General features: G+C 42.7%; 1 protein-coding gene across 1 annotated transcript in view; it reads right to left on the bottom strand.

The window, feature by feature from the left end:
- The window catches only part of LOC121569948 (nuclear receptor coactivator 2), a 188,672-nt gene that overhangs the window by 129,483 nt on the left and 43,667 nt on the right, over positions 1 to 15,522 (bottom strand). The window contains 1 exon segment of the mRNA XM_045216619.1: positions 12,427 to 12,495. The gene's annotated coding sequence lies outside the window, so the exon portion shown is untranslated.

Genomic DNA, 15,522 nt, shown 5'->3' with positions numbered 1-15,522 from the left:
TGAGGGAGTAAAATCCAGAGATAAAGATCACTAAGGTGAGAGAGTAAAATCCAGAGATAAAGATCACTAAGGTGAGGGAGTAAAATCCAGAGATAAAGATCACTAAGGTGAGGGAGTAAAATCCAGAGATAAAGATCACTAAGGTGCAGGGAGTAAAATCCAGAGATAAAGATCACTAAGGTGCAGGGAGTAAAATCCAGAGATAAAGATCACTACGGTGAGGGAGTAAAATCCAGAGATAAAGATCACTAAGGTGAGAGAGTAAAATCCAGAGATAAAGATCACTAAGGTGCAGGGAGTAAAATCCAGAGATAAAGATCACTACGGTGAGGGAGTAAAATCCAGAGATAAAGATCACTACGGTGAGGGAGTAAAATCCAGAGATAAAGATCACTAAGGTGCAGGGAGTAAAATCCAGAGATAAAGATCACTAAGGTGAGGGAGTAAAATCCAGAGATAAAGATCACTACGGTGAGGGAGTAAAATCCAGAGATAAAGATCACTAAGGTGAGGGAGTAAAATCCAGAGATAAAGATCACTAAGGTGCAGGGAGTAAAATCCAGAGATAAAGATCACTAAGGTGAGGGAGTAAAATCCAGAGATAAAGATCACTAAGGTGCAGGGAGTAAAATCCAGAGATAAAGATCACTACGGTGAGGGAGTAAAATCCAGAGATAAAGATCACTAAGGTGAGAGAGTAAAATCCAGAGATAAAGATCACTACGGTGAGGGAGTAAAATCCAGAGATAAAGGTCACTACGGTGAGGGAGTAAAATCCAGAGATAAAGATCACTACGGTGAGGGAGTAAAATCCAGAGATAAAGATCACTACGGTGAGGGAGTAAAATCTAAAGATACAGATCAATCAATGCATCCTCCACCATGAGGCTCTTGTAGCAAAAAACAGGCCACTAGAGTTGGCTGAAGTGTTGGACCAGGTCGTGAAAATTGTGAACGTTATTAAATCACGGCTATTAAATGGTGACTGTTTGCCATCCTGTGTGAAGAGACATTCAGAGCTTACTGTTACACACATACAGTGGGGAAAAAAAGTATTTAGTCAGCCACCAATTGTGCAAGTTCTCCCACTTAAAAAGATGAGAGAGGCCTGTAATTTTCATCATAGGTACACGTCAACTATGACAGACAAAATTAGAAAAAAAAATCCAGAAAATCACATTGTAGGATTTTTAATGAATTTATTGGCATATGATGGTGGAAAATAAGTATTTGGTCAATAACAAAAGTTTCTCAATACTTTGTTATATACCCTTTGTTGGCAATGACACAGGTCAAACGTTTTCTGTAAGTCTTCACAAGGTTTTCACACACTGTTGCTGGTATTTTGGCCCATTCCTCCATGCAGATCTCCTCTAGAGCAGTGATGTTTTGGGGCTGTCGCTGGGCAACACAGACTTTCAACTCCCCTCCAAATATTTTCTATGGGGTTGAGATCTGGAGACTGGCTAGGCCACTCCAGGACCTTGAAATGCTTCTTACGAAGCCACTCCTTCATTGCCCGGGCGGTGTGTTTGGGATCATTGTCATGCTGAAAGACCCAGCCACGTTTCATCTTCAATGCCCTTGCTGATGGAAGGAGGGTTTCACTCAAAATCTCACGATACATGGCCCCATTCATTCTTTCCTTTACACGGATCAGTCGTCCTGGTCCCTTTGCAGAAAAACAGCCCCAAAGCATGATGTTTCCAACCCCATGCTTCACAGTAGGTATGGTGTTCTTTGGATGCAACTCAGCATTCTTTGTCCTCCAAACATGACGAGTTGAGTTTTTACCAAAAAGTTATATTTTGGTTTCTTCTGACCATATGACATTCTCCCAATCCTCTTCTGGATCATCCAAATGCACTTCAGACGGGCCTGGACATGTACTGGCTTAAGCAGGGGGACACGTCTCGCACTGCAGGATTTGAGTCCCTGGCGGCGTAGTGTGTTACTGATGGTTGGCTCTGTTACTTTGGTCCCAGCTCTCAGCAGGTCATTCACTAGGTCCCCCCGTGTGGTTCTGGGATTTTTGCTCACCGTTCTTGTGATCATTTTGACCCCACGGGGTGAGATCTTGCATGGAGCCCCAGATCGAGGGGAGATTATCAGTGGTCTTGTATGTCTTCCATTTCCTAATAATTGCTCCCACAGTTGATTTCTTCAAACCAAGCTGCTTACCTGTTGCAGATTCAGTCTTCCCAGCCTGGTGCAGGTCTACAATTTTGTTTTTGGTGTTCTTTGACAGCTCTTTGGTCTTGGCCATTGTGAAGTTTGGAGTGTGACTGTTTGAGGTTGTGGACAGGTGTCTTTTATACTGATAACAAGTTCAAACAGGTGCCATTAATACAGGTAACGAGTGGAGGACAGAGGAGCCTCTTAAAGAAGAAGTTACAGGTCTGTGAGAGCCAGAAATCTTGCTTGTTTGTAGGTGACCAAATACTTATTTTCCACCATAATTTGCAAATAAATTCATTAAAAATCCTACAATGGGATTTTCTGGATTTTCTTTTCTCAATTTGTCTGTCATAGTTGACGTGTACCTATGATGAAAATTACAGGCCTCTCTCATCTTTTTAAGTGGGAGAACTTGCACAATTGGTGGCTGACTAAATACTTTTTTGCCCCACTGTAGGTGCGTTGATTGTCACGGGGTAAGGTCCTCTCACGTGTGCACGAGCTCCGGAATAAATTCATAGAGTTCTCCCAAACACCAACTGCCACACAAACACCAACTGGCTAACGACTACCGGTGGGCAAAGCTTGCTTACCTTGCAGACATTTTTGGCCATCTTAATGAGCTCAATACAAAAATGCAAGGGCGAAAACGAGAGTATCCTGACAACCACATACAAGATCCAGGGTTTCTGAGCCTGTGGCAAGAGGCAGTGAAAGAGGGGTCCTCGGAGATGTTCCCTCTGGTCGCAGCAGAGGTTGAAAGGGCACCACCATCACATCTCCAAACGCTGCAGGAGAGGTTTGAGCGCTACTTCCCAGCGACGGGTGAACCGCTTGATTGGATCCGGGACCCGTTCAATCCACTCTCTTCATCAGCCAAGCACACGTTGAGAGAGAAGGAAGAATGTGCAGAGTTGAGGTTCCCTCTTAGGTGTCTCCCCCCCCCCCCATCTCCAGGCATGCTATTGGGGTACTTCTGCCTTTACCCACAACCTATCTGTGCAAGCTTGCATTCTGCAGCCTCACATTTCTCAAAAACAACAGGAGGGAGCGACTGTCTGTAGAACAGGACCTGTGGGTGGCCTTCTCCTCAGTGCCTCCCTGGATAAGAAGACACTGTGTCAAGCTTAGGTGTCCCACTAAGCCGATAAGTTGCTATTCACTCTACTTTTGATTTAATCTAATGTATTTATATATTTTTTTATCCATTAATTAACATTTAATTGGAAAATAGGCTATGTGCTCACTTTTGAACACAGTTAACAGATTAACAACAGGTTATTATTATGTGTCAGACCATTTAGTCCAACAGTCATTTTGCTTCTTATCAAATGTCTCTGCTGTTAATCATTCTGTTTAAGTTTGGGATGGTGCCAGGGGTGGTGCTGAAAGGACAGACCACCACCGCCAGCTGAAGCTCCTGCTCCGCTATCCAGCCAGCTGAAGCTCCTGCTCCGCTATCCAGCCAGCTGAAATTTTAGGCCTAACTATTGTCTTGTACTTTGGTTGTTATAAAATGAATTTAAAAAATAGACATGTTATGAATTTATTTTTATCTTGTTGCGTTGCACTTTGGTTAGGCCTCTTTTCAATGTGAAATTGCTTAAATGAACTGATGTTATACATCCGTTATGAATATGCATGGCCCTCCTATGTGCTGGGTGCGGCTGGCCGGTAGCTGTGTTGTATCCACGGTAGCGGTGCTGTATCCACGGTAGCGGTGCTGTATCCACGGTAGCGGTGCTGTATCCACGGTAGCGGTGCTGTATCCACGGTAGCGGTGCTGTATCCACGGTAGCGGTGCTGTATCCACGGTAGCGGTGCTGTATCCACGGTAGCTGTGATGTATCCACGGTAATGGTGCTGTATCCACGGTAGCGGTGCTGTATCCACGGTAGCGGTGCTGTATCCACGGTAGCGGTGCTGTATCCATGGTAGCGGTGCTGTATCCCGGTTACCACTGTACTCTGTGCTGAGTTGCAGTGCTATCCACATGAGCTGCTTGATAGGTACATCATTTGTGTTTACCATATATTACCTGGGGCCTCTCCCACATCTTTGCAACATTGAATGAACTGATGTTATGAATACGTTTTTATATTGTTGCCTTGCACTTTGGTTAGGTCTGTTTTTAAAAGGAAACTTGTTAAATGAACTGATGTTGAATATATTTTTTAAAGGAAACTGGTTAAATGAACTGATGTTGAATATATTTTTAAAAGGAAACTGGTTAAATGAACTGATGTTGAATATATTTTTTTAAAGAAACTGGTTATATGAACTGATATGAATGTTTTTATCTTGTTGCCTTGCACTTTGGTAATGTTTAATATGAATTTGGTTGAAGGAACTTGTTTTGGGATGTTGTGCCCTGAGCTTTATGTTGTTGTTCATTTCTATTCATTGTGTCTGGTCTGTCTGCACTAAATAAAACAATTGTATTAAGTGATTATTAGTATGTCTGTCTGGATAATTGAAATCATTCCACTGAAGGCCACTACTCCACACAGTCTTTGTTTAGGAACCTGTTGTAGCCAATGTGCTAGCCTTTGCAACCCATTCTAGTAAAGACCATATTCATAGTTAATATATATTATATATTTTTTTCAAACTATTAGCCCTAAATATATTGATGTGCCTTGAAATTGTGGGTCTCATCCAAGTGTGCCACCTCATTAAAAAAAGGTTGGGAACCATTACACTACTTCAGAATAACAACAACCGTTCAGTCAACTGAGGAGCACACAGAGAAATATGTCACACAATCAGTCAGACAGACACTTCAGAAGTTATGAAAATCGATTGACTGAGTGTCCAGCTGCTCTGGAGTGAAGCGGTTGGAGGTGTAAAGGTGTGTGTGTGTGTGTGTGTGTGTGTGTGTGTGTGTGTGTGTGTGGCCTGCTCCGAATGCATTGAGAACTCTATAACTCTCCTAAGAACGCATACAGGGACAACTCTAGAACCGAAGGGCGAGGGGTTGTCCCACAGGGGAAAACCTAAATACATGCTGCTTTCAAAGTAGCACACCATTAAAAAACACTGGCTCCTTAATAATCATGTTTGAAAACGTCTAACCAGTTGCCATAACAACACAGTGAGACAGGGCTTTGAGTGCTACACTGCTGGGGGGGGTGTAGGTTGTGATGAGCAAGTGGTGTGTATTGGCTACAACAGGCTTCTATACAATGACCAAATCATAGGAAACGTCAAGGGGGTTCGATTCCCACGGGGGGGCCAGTATGAATAAAAACGGGGGGAAAAAACATGTATGCACTCACTGTAAGTCGCTCTGGATAAGAGCGTCTGCTAAATGACTAAAATGTAAATGTGTGTGTAAGGGGTCTTCAAAACACTGAATCACCTGTTTCAGTCATATTACAACACACAAAATAGATATCTCACTGCCAGACAGTCCCAAATACCACCCTATCCCCTTTATAGTGCACTACTTTAGACCAGGGACCATAAGAATAGGGAATAGGGTGCCATTTAAGACAAAGCCAGAGTCCACCAGTCTGCCAGGGGGGCATGTGCCAGCGTAGCATGCCTATAATCATGTGGGTTAGTGGGCTTAGGTCTACAGAGACACACCCTGTCCCATTGGGGCTCCACTAGCCTGTATGGGGCATGACTCTGCATTCATCTACATGGAATATTAAAAACGCTAGTTAGAAGGGGGACGCATTGACTTTGAAGTCTTACTCTACTGTAATAAGAACCTAGAAACGTCGGCTTCAGCCCTATGGGCCGTGGTCAAAAGTAGTGCACTAAATGGGGTCCCATTTGGGACGTGTCCCTCTACACTGTAAAAAATAATACTGATGGGATTTATTGAAAAACGTTGCAGCCATGTCACAATGACCCCAAAATGGCTTCTTCTGCTCCATATGGGGAGCCAAAAAGGAGGGAGGAATTCTCTGTTAGGGCGTTGGGGAATTGCATCATGGGTCATTTATTTTCCCCAAAACGCGAGATCCGTCACGGGGGTTAGCTGGGCCTCTATCTCCCCTCTCTCTCTCATATCCACATATGTAGACACTGGTATGGTGTTGGGAATAATGAATATGAGGTTGAGAAGTGGCAGAATTGCCCTTTAACTCTGGATCCTAAATGGCACCCTACCCCAACTACAGTGCATTCGGAAAGTATTCAAACCCAGGGACTTTTTCCACATTTTGTTACGTTACAGCCTTATTCTAAAATGGATTTTTTTAAAATCAATAATCCTCAGCAATCTACACACAATACCCCAAAAACAAAGCAAAAACAGGTGCATCCTGTTTCCATTGATCATCCTTGAGATGTTTATACAACTTGATTGGAGTCCACTTGTGGTAAATTCAATTGATTGTACATGATTTGGAAAGGCACACACCTGTCTATATAAGGTCCCACAGTTGACAGTGCATGTCAGAGCGAAAACTAAGCCATGAGGTTGAAGGAACTGTCCGTAGAGCTCCGAGACAGGATTATGTGGAGGCACAGATCTGGGGGAGGGTACCATAAAATGTCTGCAGCATTGAAGGTCCCCAAGAACACAGTGGGCATTCTTAAATGGAAGAAGTTTGGAACCACCAAGACTCTTCCTAGAGCTGGCCGCCCGGCCAAACTGAGCAATCGGGGGAGAAGGGCCTTGGTCAGAGAGGTGACCAAGAACCCGATGGTCAGTCTGACAGAGCTCTAGTCTGACAGGCCCCGTGTAGCTCAGTTGGTAGAGCATGGTGCTTGCAATGCCAGGGTTGTGGGTTCATTTCCCACAGGGGGCCAGTATGAAAAGGTATGCACTCACTAAATGTAAGTCACTCTGGATAAGAGCGTCTGCTAAATGACTAAAATGTAAATGTAGAGTTCCTCTGTGGAGATGGGAGAAACTTCCAGAAGGACAGCCATCTCTGCAGCACTCCACCAATCAGGCCTTTATGGTAGAGTGGCCAGATGGAAGCCACTCCTCAGTAAAAGGCACATGACAGCCCGCTTGGAGTTTGCCAAAAGCTACCTAAAGACTCTCAGACCATGAGAAACAAGATTCTCTGGTCTGATTAAACCAAGCGTCACTTCTGGAGGAAACCTGGCACCATCCCTACGGTGAAGCATGGTGGTGGCTCATGCTGTGGGGATGTTTTTCAGCGGCAGGGACTGGGAGACTAGTCAGAATCGAGGCAAAGATGAACGGAGCAAAGTACAGAGAGATCCTTAATGAAAACCTGCTCCAGAGCACCCAGGACTTCAGACTGGGGCGAAGGTTCACCTTCCAACAGGACAACGACCCTAAGCACATCCAAGACAATGCAGGAGTGGCTTCGGGACAAGTCTCTGAATGTCCTTGAGTGGCCCAGCCAGAGCCCGGACTTGAACCCGATCGAACATCTCTGGAGAGAGCTGAAAATAGCTGTGCAGCAACCTGACACAGCTTGAGAGGATCTGCAGAGAAGAATGGGAAAAACTCCCCAAATACAGGTGTGCCAATCTTGTAGCTTCATATCCAAGAACTCGAGGCTGAAATCACTGCCAAAGTAGGAGTGGGCGATATACCGGTTTGATAGTAAAAACCGGTATTGTGCCGCGCCATGATATGGATTTAGCAATATCATGGATACCGCGATTTATTCAGAATTCATAAATTCGAATTTTGCATCAATATTTTTTTGTTCCAAATTTCAACTGAGTGATAGTACTAAGTAGCTACATCTTTTTTTTTTTTTTTTTATCCAACCTTTCTTGGTTCTTACGAATAAAAAAGAATGTATGTTAATATGTTGACCTATTTTTATGAGCGCACGTCGCATGCACTTGTTGCACGCATGTAGTGCTAGCAACAAAGAAGTGTGCAGGCAGCTGCAGTTAGGAGGCAGGTTAACTATTGGGGGAAAACTTTACAATCCAGGATGAGCGAAAACACAGAAATTGATGTTGCTCAAGAGCAGGAGGATAAATTGGTTAAGAAGAAAGGGGGCACCTCTGTTGTTTGGAACTGGTTTGGCTTTAAAATCTCCGACCCCGACCAAAACACTACCCTATGCAAGTTGTGTCGTCGTGTTGTCTTAGCAAAAGGTGGAAACACGACCAACCTGTTCAATCACTTAAAAAACATACATGTCCGTGAGTATGAACAATGCACCAGAATGCGTGAGACAGTAAGCCCAGGAGCTCGCCCGAAGACAAGCCAGACTCGCACTCAACAATCAATTATATCATCATTTGCTGCCGGTACTTGCTATGAGAAGACGAGCAAAAAATGGATAGACATCACAGCTGCGATTACAAATCACATAGCGAAGGACATGGTACCGATTCAAACTGTGGAGAAAGAGGGGTTCAGAAAGTTGATTCAAACTCTGGACCCAAGATATGAGATCCCGAGCCGCAAATATTTTAGCCAAAAATGCCTGCCACAGCTTTACACAGAATGCTGGGACAGAGTTTACAGTGAGATAAATAACATTCCATTCTTCTCCACTACTGCCGATCTATGGTCAAGTCGTACCACAGAACCTTATATAAGCCTCACAATCCATTACATAGACGGTGACTGGAAACTGAAAAGTAAGTGCCTACAGACGTCTTATTTCCCAGACGACCACACCGGGGAAATAATTGCAGGTGGGCTGAGGGACATACTGTCGTCCTGGGGATTAAAAGAGTCGCGTCAAGTTTGTATGACGACCCGACAGCGGATCGAACATGATCAAGGCATTGCAGCTGAACAAGTGGGCAAACCTTGGATGTTTCGGACACAGGCTGCACAATGCTATTGGTAAGTTTCAGGACTGTAGCCTAGGCCTACCCTGTATGATGCTTATTATTAAGAAAAATACAGCTCACATCAGCCATGTACCGTAGGCTAAATCTAAGCACATCAGATTTGTAAAATGTGTAACAGTTGAATGTAAATGCCGTAAATCCTCAAACAAAGATTAAAAGTTATATTGTATTGTGATTTCTATATAAAAATGCATTATTATTAATTATTATTGTATTGTGATTCGATTATTTTTCACCCTATTATTTTGATTTCTTATTCCCAATTTCCAGAGAGGAGTGTCCAAAACGCTCCCGGGCCACAGGGGTGTGCGATTTCCCGGGCCACAGGGGTTTGCAAAAAGGTGGTTAGCACGTTCTCATACAGCTGGAAAAAGCAGAAGGCCCTGATGACAGCACAGAATGAACTAAGCCTGCCCCTGCACAAGCTCATCACAGAATCTCCGACAAGGTGGGGATCTCGTCTGAAAATGATGGAAAGAGTCCTGGAGCAGGAAAAGGCCATTACACAGGTCCTGGCAGGGGACAAAAAGACACGGCACCTTGTACCTACCTGGCAAGACATCCAGGTCTTGGAATCAGTCACAGCAGCACTGAAGCCACTCCAGGACTTTACAGATGCCCTGTCAGGAGAAGCGTATGTGAGCGTGTCCTATTTGAAGCCTGTCATCAATCTGTTAAATGCAGAGGTTCTAAATCTGAGCAAGGACGATACAGAACTGACCAAAGAGATCAAGATCAAGGTTCTTGATTACTTGAATAACAAGTACACTGACCCTGCAACAGATGAGCTGCTCTCCATGGCTACCTTTCTAGATCCAAGGTTCAAGACCAGGTACATGTCCGCTGAGAAACTGGAGGACATTAAGGTATTTATTCATTTGTTCTTGTTTTATTGCTTCAAATGTAAAGCACTTTGGGCTGCATTTTATGTATGAAAGGTGCTATACAAATAAAGTTTAATTATTTTCATTTTTTAAGGTGAGAGCTGCCTCAGAGACCGAAGCCCTCCTGGTGGAGAACACAGCCCTGGGAAAATCGTCTCTTGCAGAGGATCACACTGACAGGGAGAAAGAAGCTTCCACTGCTCATCAATCAGGCAAGAAGCCCAAGAAGAGCCTTGGGAGCTTCTTTAAGCAGACCAGCAGTGCACCTGCCTCATGTTCAGAGAGGCAGATCATTGAGCAAGAGCTGAATAGCTACATTCTGGCAACGGCAGCAGACAGCGAGTCTGATCCTTTGGAGTGGTGGCGATTTCACGGATCTAATTTTCCACGTGTGAGTTGTCTGGCAAAGAAATACTTATGCATCCCTGCCACAAGTGCCCCCTCTGAGAGGGCATTCAGCACTGGGGGCAATGTGGTGACATGTCACAGGGCAGCACTAAAGCCAGAAACAGTCAACATGCTGGTATTCCCCTGGCACGGAACTTGTGAAGAAAGTTCTAGTGAAGATTTGTTGATATTGTTGATAATTGATGGTTGAGGCTTGAAAGGTTTAGTTTCAAACGGTTAGTTTTTTACATATCTACGGACCGTAGCCAAAACAAACACACGTATTTGAATTTGTAATTACCTTATTTTCTTTATCTCCTGTTATTTTTTATTTAATTTTACTTAATATCTAATTTATATATATATATATATATATAGGCCTACCTACCTCATGTTTACGGAATGCATGTTTGCACAATACAAATAAAAACTTTTCAGGTCCATACGGTCCAATGCCTCACTCTTTCTGGTTATATAAGGTTCAAATACATATTTTTCCTTAACTAATATAATTTAACCAAGAAGGGATATTAAAATGTGATTCATATTTTTTTACGTCATATATCGTGATATCATATCGATATCGTCTGGACAGTGGAAAATATCGTGATATGAATTTTAGCTCATATCGCCCACCCCTATGCCAAAGGTGCTTCAACAAAGTACTGAGTAAAATATTTCAGTTTTCTATTTGTAATAAATTAGCAAAAAAATTGAAAATCCTGTTTTTGCTTTGTCATTATGGGGTATTGTGTGTTGATTGTGTGGTCCTCTGTAGCTCAAATGGTAGAGCATGGCGCTTGTAATGCCAGGGTAGTGGGTTCGATCCCCGGGACCACCCATACGTGAAAATGTATGCACACATGACTGTAAGTCGCTTTGAATAAAAGCGTCTGCTAAATGGCATATTATTATTATTATTATTGATTGATGGGGGGGACTATTTAATCCATTTTAGAATAAGGCTGTAACATAACAAAATTTGGAAAAAGTCAAGGGGTCTGAATACTTTCCGAAGGCACTGTATAGTTTTGACCAGGGCCCATAGGGTGCCATTTGAGTGTGGATGGAAGGAGTGAGGGGGAGGTAGAATGAACGGCTGGGTTATCTTTCACGGGGGAATGTAAAAGGGATGGTGCTTCAATGGTGGGGTAACACACTGAAGAAAAAGAACAGCTGGTGCTAGCCAAACAAATCAAATGGGGGTTTAGCCCAGAGGTTGCTAGCTAAAACACCAGTGGTGTCGTTAACCCACTAATAATAATAAATATAATATGCCATTTAGCAGACGCTTTTATCCAAAGCGACTTACAGTCATGCGTGCATAATTTTTTTTTGTGTATGGGTGGTCCCGGGGATCGAACCCACTACCTTGGCGTTACAAGCGCCGTGCTCTACCAGCTGAGCTACTAACTAGCCAAGACACTCAAAAGTTCAGCTAGCTAACTCCAAACGGTGGGAACCGACGAAGAGCTAGAGACCCCGGGTAGAAGTAGTTACAGTTTGTGGGAACCTGCTATTAGCGGGATGCTAAAGCAGTGGCGCTAGCTAGTTAACAATAACAATTGTGTGTAGGCCAGGCAACAGGTGTACTGTAGCTACCTGACAACAAATAGCGCCGCTAACAAGCTAACTGAGGTAACTTCACTCGGTGAAGTGAAGGTGACGTTAGCAGAATTCCTGAAAATCGAAAATAAGCCACTCATCGCTCCGTGTCGGGGTGGTAACGTTAAGGGATAGTTTTCTGAAGAAAGCTGCTTAACGGGCTAGTAACCTAATAGACTCGTGAAGAGGCGAAGAATTAGGAAACCAGAGCAGTGCAGGTCGTTATATAGACACGAGGTGCGTACATCCACAATGTTCTGATTGGCCTGTTAGGCATGATTAAATAAGCCTTCAACCAATTACCTACAAAAGAGGCCGTGTCCCATTGTGAGATGTCAAACCCGAGTCGACTTAAAGAGAACCCATCCACAACAGAAGTGGTGAGAGAGAGAGCAGTAAACTGTATCTTCAGGTTCTCCAGTTTCAGGTCATACCCTGTGTGTGTGTGTGTGTGTCTCTGTGTGTGTGTGTGTGTGCATCTCGGTGTGTGTGTGTGTGTGCGTGTCTCGGTGTGTGTGTGTGCGTCACAGTGTGTGTGTGTGTGTGTGTGTGTGTGTGTGTGTGTGTGTGTGTGTGTGTGTGCGTGTGTGTGTGTGTAACGTCTCAGTACCCAGACTCCAGTCAGCTCTTCAGGGCATCATGGCTGCTGGGAGGGCAACCCTTCATCCACCTCTTCTACCTAGCAACCAGACAGGAAGACGCACTGTTAGTCAGGGTTACACACACACACACACACAGTTTCTTGACTTGTGTTAACACTGGTAAATCAGGTTAATTGAGAAACCCTGAAGATTTGATTGAGAAAAAGGGAAAGAACAGCTATATACAGCTACATGACAACAGGATAACAGGATAACACACAGCTACATGATAACATGATAACACACAGCTACATGATAACACACAGCTACATGATAACGCACAGCTACATGATAACACACAGCTACATGATAACACACAGCTACATGACAACATGATAACACACAGCTACATGATAACACACAGCTACATGATAACACACAGCTACATGATAACACACAGCTACATGATAACACACAGCTACATGATAACACACAGCTACATGATAACACACAGCTACAGGATAACATGATAACACACAGCTACATGACAACATGATAACACACAGCTACATGATAACACACAGCTACATGATAACACAACTACATGATAACGCACAGCTACATGATAACACACAGCTACATGACAACATGATAACACACAGCTACATGATAACACACAGCTACAGGATAACATGATAACACACAGCTACATGATAACACACAGCTACAGGATAACATGATAACACACAGCTACATGATAACACACAGCTACATGATAACACACAGCTACATGATAACACGATAACACACAGCTACATGAACATGATAACAACACACAGCTACATAACATGATAACACACAGCTACATGATAACACACAGCTACATGATAACACACAGCTACATGATAACACACAGCTACATGATAACACACAGCTACATGATAACACACAGCTACAGGATAACATGATAACACACAGCTACATGACAACATGATAACACACAGCTACATGATAACACACAGCTACATGATAACACACAGCTACATGATAACGCACAGCTACATGATAACACACAGCTACATGACAACATGATAACACACAGCTACATGATAACACACAGCTACATGATAACATGATAACACACAGCTACATGATAACACACAGCTACATGATAACATGATAACACACAGCTACATGATAACATGATAACACACAGCTACATGATAACATGATAACACACAGCTACATGATAACACACAGCTACAGGATAACATGATAACACACAGCTACATGATAACACACAGCTACATGATAACACACAGCTACAGGATAACATGATAACACACAGCTACATGATAACACACAGCTACATGATAACACACAGCTACATGATAACATGATAACACACAGCTACATGATAACACACAGCTACATGATAACACACAGCTACATGATAACACACAGCTACAGGATAACATGATAACACACAGCTACATGATAACATGATAACACACAGCTACATGATAACACACAGCTACAGGATAACACACAGCTACATGATAACACACAGCTACAGGATAACACACAGCTACATGATAACACACAGCTACATGACAACATGATAACACACAGCTACATGATAACACACAGCTACATGATAACACACAGCTACATGACAACATGATAACACACAGCTACATGATAACACACAGCTACATGATAACATGATAACACACAGCTACAGGATAACATGATAACACACAGCTACATGATAACACGATAACATGATAACACACAGCTACATGATAACACACAGCTACATGATAACACACAGCTACATGATAACACACAGCTACATGATAACACACAGCTACATGATAACATGATAACACACAGCTACATGATAACATGATAACACACAGCTACAGATAACATGATAACACACAGCTACATGATAACACACAGCTACATGATAACACACAGCTACATGATAACACACAGCTACATGATAACACACAGCTACATGATAACACACAGCTACATGATAACACACAGCTACATGATAACACACAGCTACATGATAACACACAGCTACATGATAACGCACAGCTACATGACAACATGATAACACACAGCTACATGATAACACACAGCTACATGATAACACACAGCTACATGACAACATGATAACACACAGCTACATGATAACACACAGCTACATGATAACACACAGCTACATGATAACACACAGCTACATGACAACATGATAACACACAGCTACATGATAACACACAGCTACATGATAACACACAGCTACATGATAACACACAGCTACATGACAACATGATAACACACAGCTACAGGATAACATGATAACACACAGCTACAGGATAACATGATAACACACAGCTACAGGATAACATGATAACACACAGCTACAGGATAACATGATAACACACAGCTACAGGATAACACACAGCTACATGACAACATGATAACACACAGCTACAGGATAACATGATAACACACAGCTACAGGATAACACACAGCTACATGACAACATGATAACACACAGCTACAGGATAACATGATAACACACAGCTACATGATAACACACAGCTACATGATAACACACAGCTACATGATAACATGATAACACACAGCTACATGATAACATGATAACACACAGCTACAGGATAACACACAGCTACATGATAACACACAGCTACATGATAACATGATAACACACAGCTACAGGATAACATGATAACACACAGCTACAGGATAAAATGATAACACACAGCTACAGGATAACACACAGCTACATGACAACATGATAACACACAGCTACATGATAACACACAGCTACATGATAACATGATAACACACAGCTACATGATAACATGATAACACACAGCTACATGATAACACACAGCTACATGATAACGCACAGCTACATGATAACACGATAACACACAGCTACATGATAACATGAACACACAGCTACATGATAACATGATAACACACAGCTACATGATAACATGAACACACAACTACATGATAACATGAACACACAACTACATGATAACATGCTAACATGATAACACACAGCTACATGATAACAT

This window comes from Coregonus clupeaformis, unplaced genomic scaffold (assembly GCF_020615455.1).
Source record: "Coregonus clupeaformis isolate EN_2021a unplaced genomic scaffold, ASM2061545v1 scaf0752, whole genome shotgun sequence".
NCBI lineage: Eukaryota > Metazoa > Chordata > Actinopteri > Salmoniformes > Salmonidae > Coregonus > Coregonus clupeaformis.
Note: the sequence above shows the minus strand (reverse complement) of the source record. Positions and strands in the feature narration are given on the sequence as shown.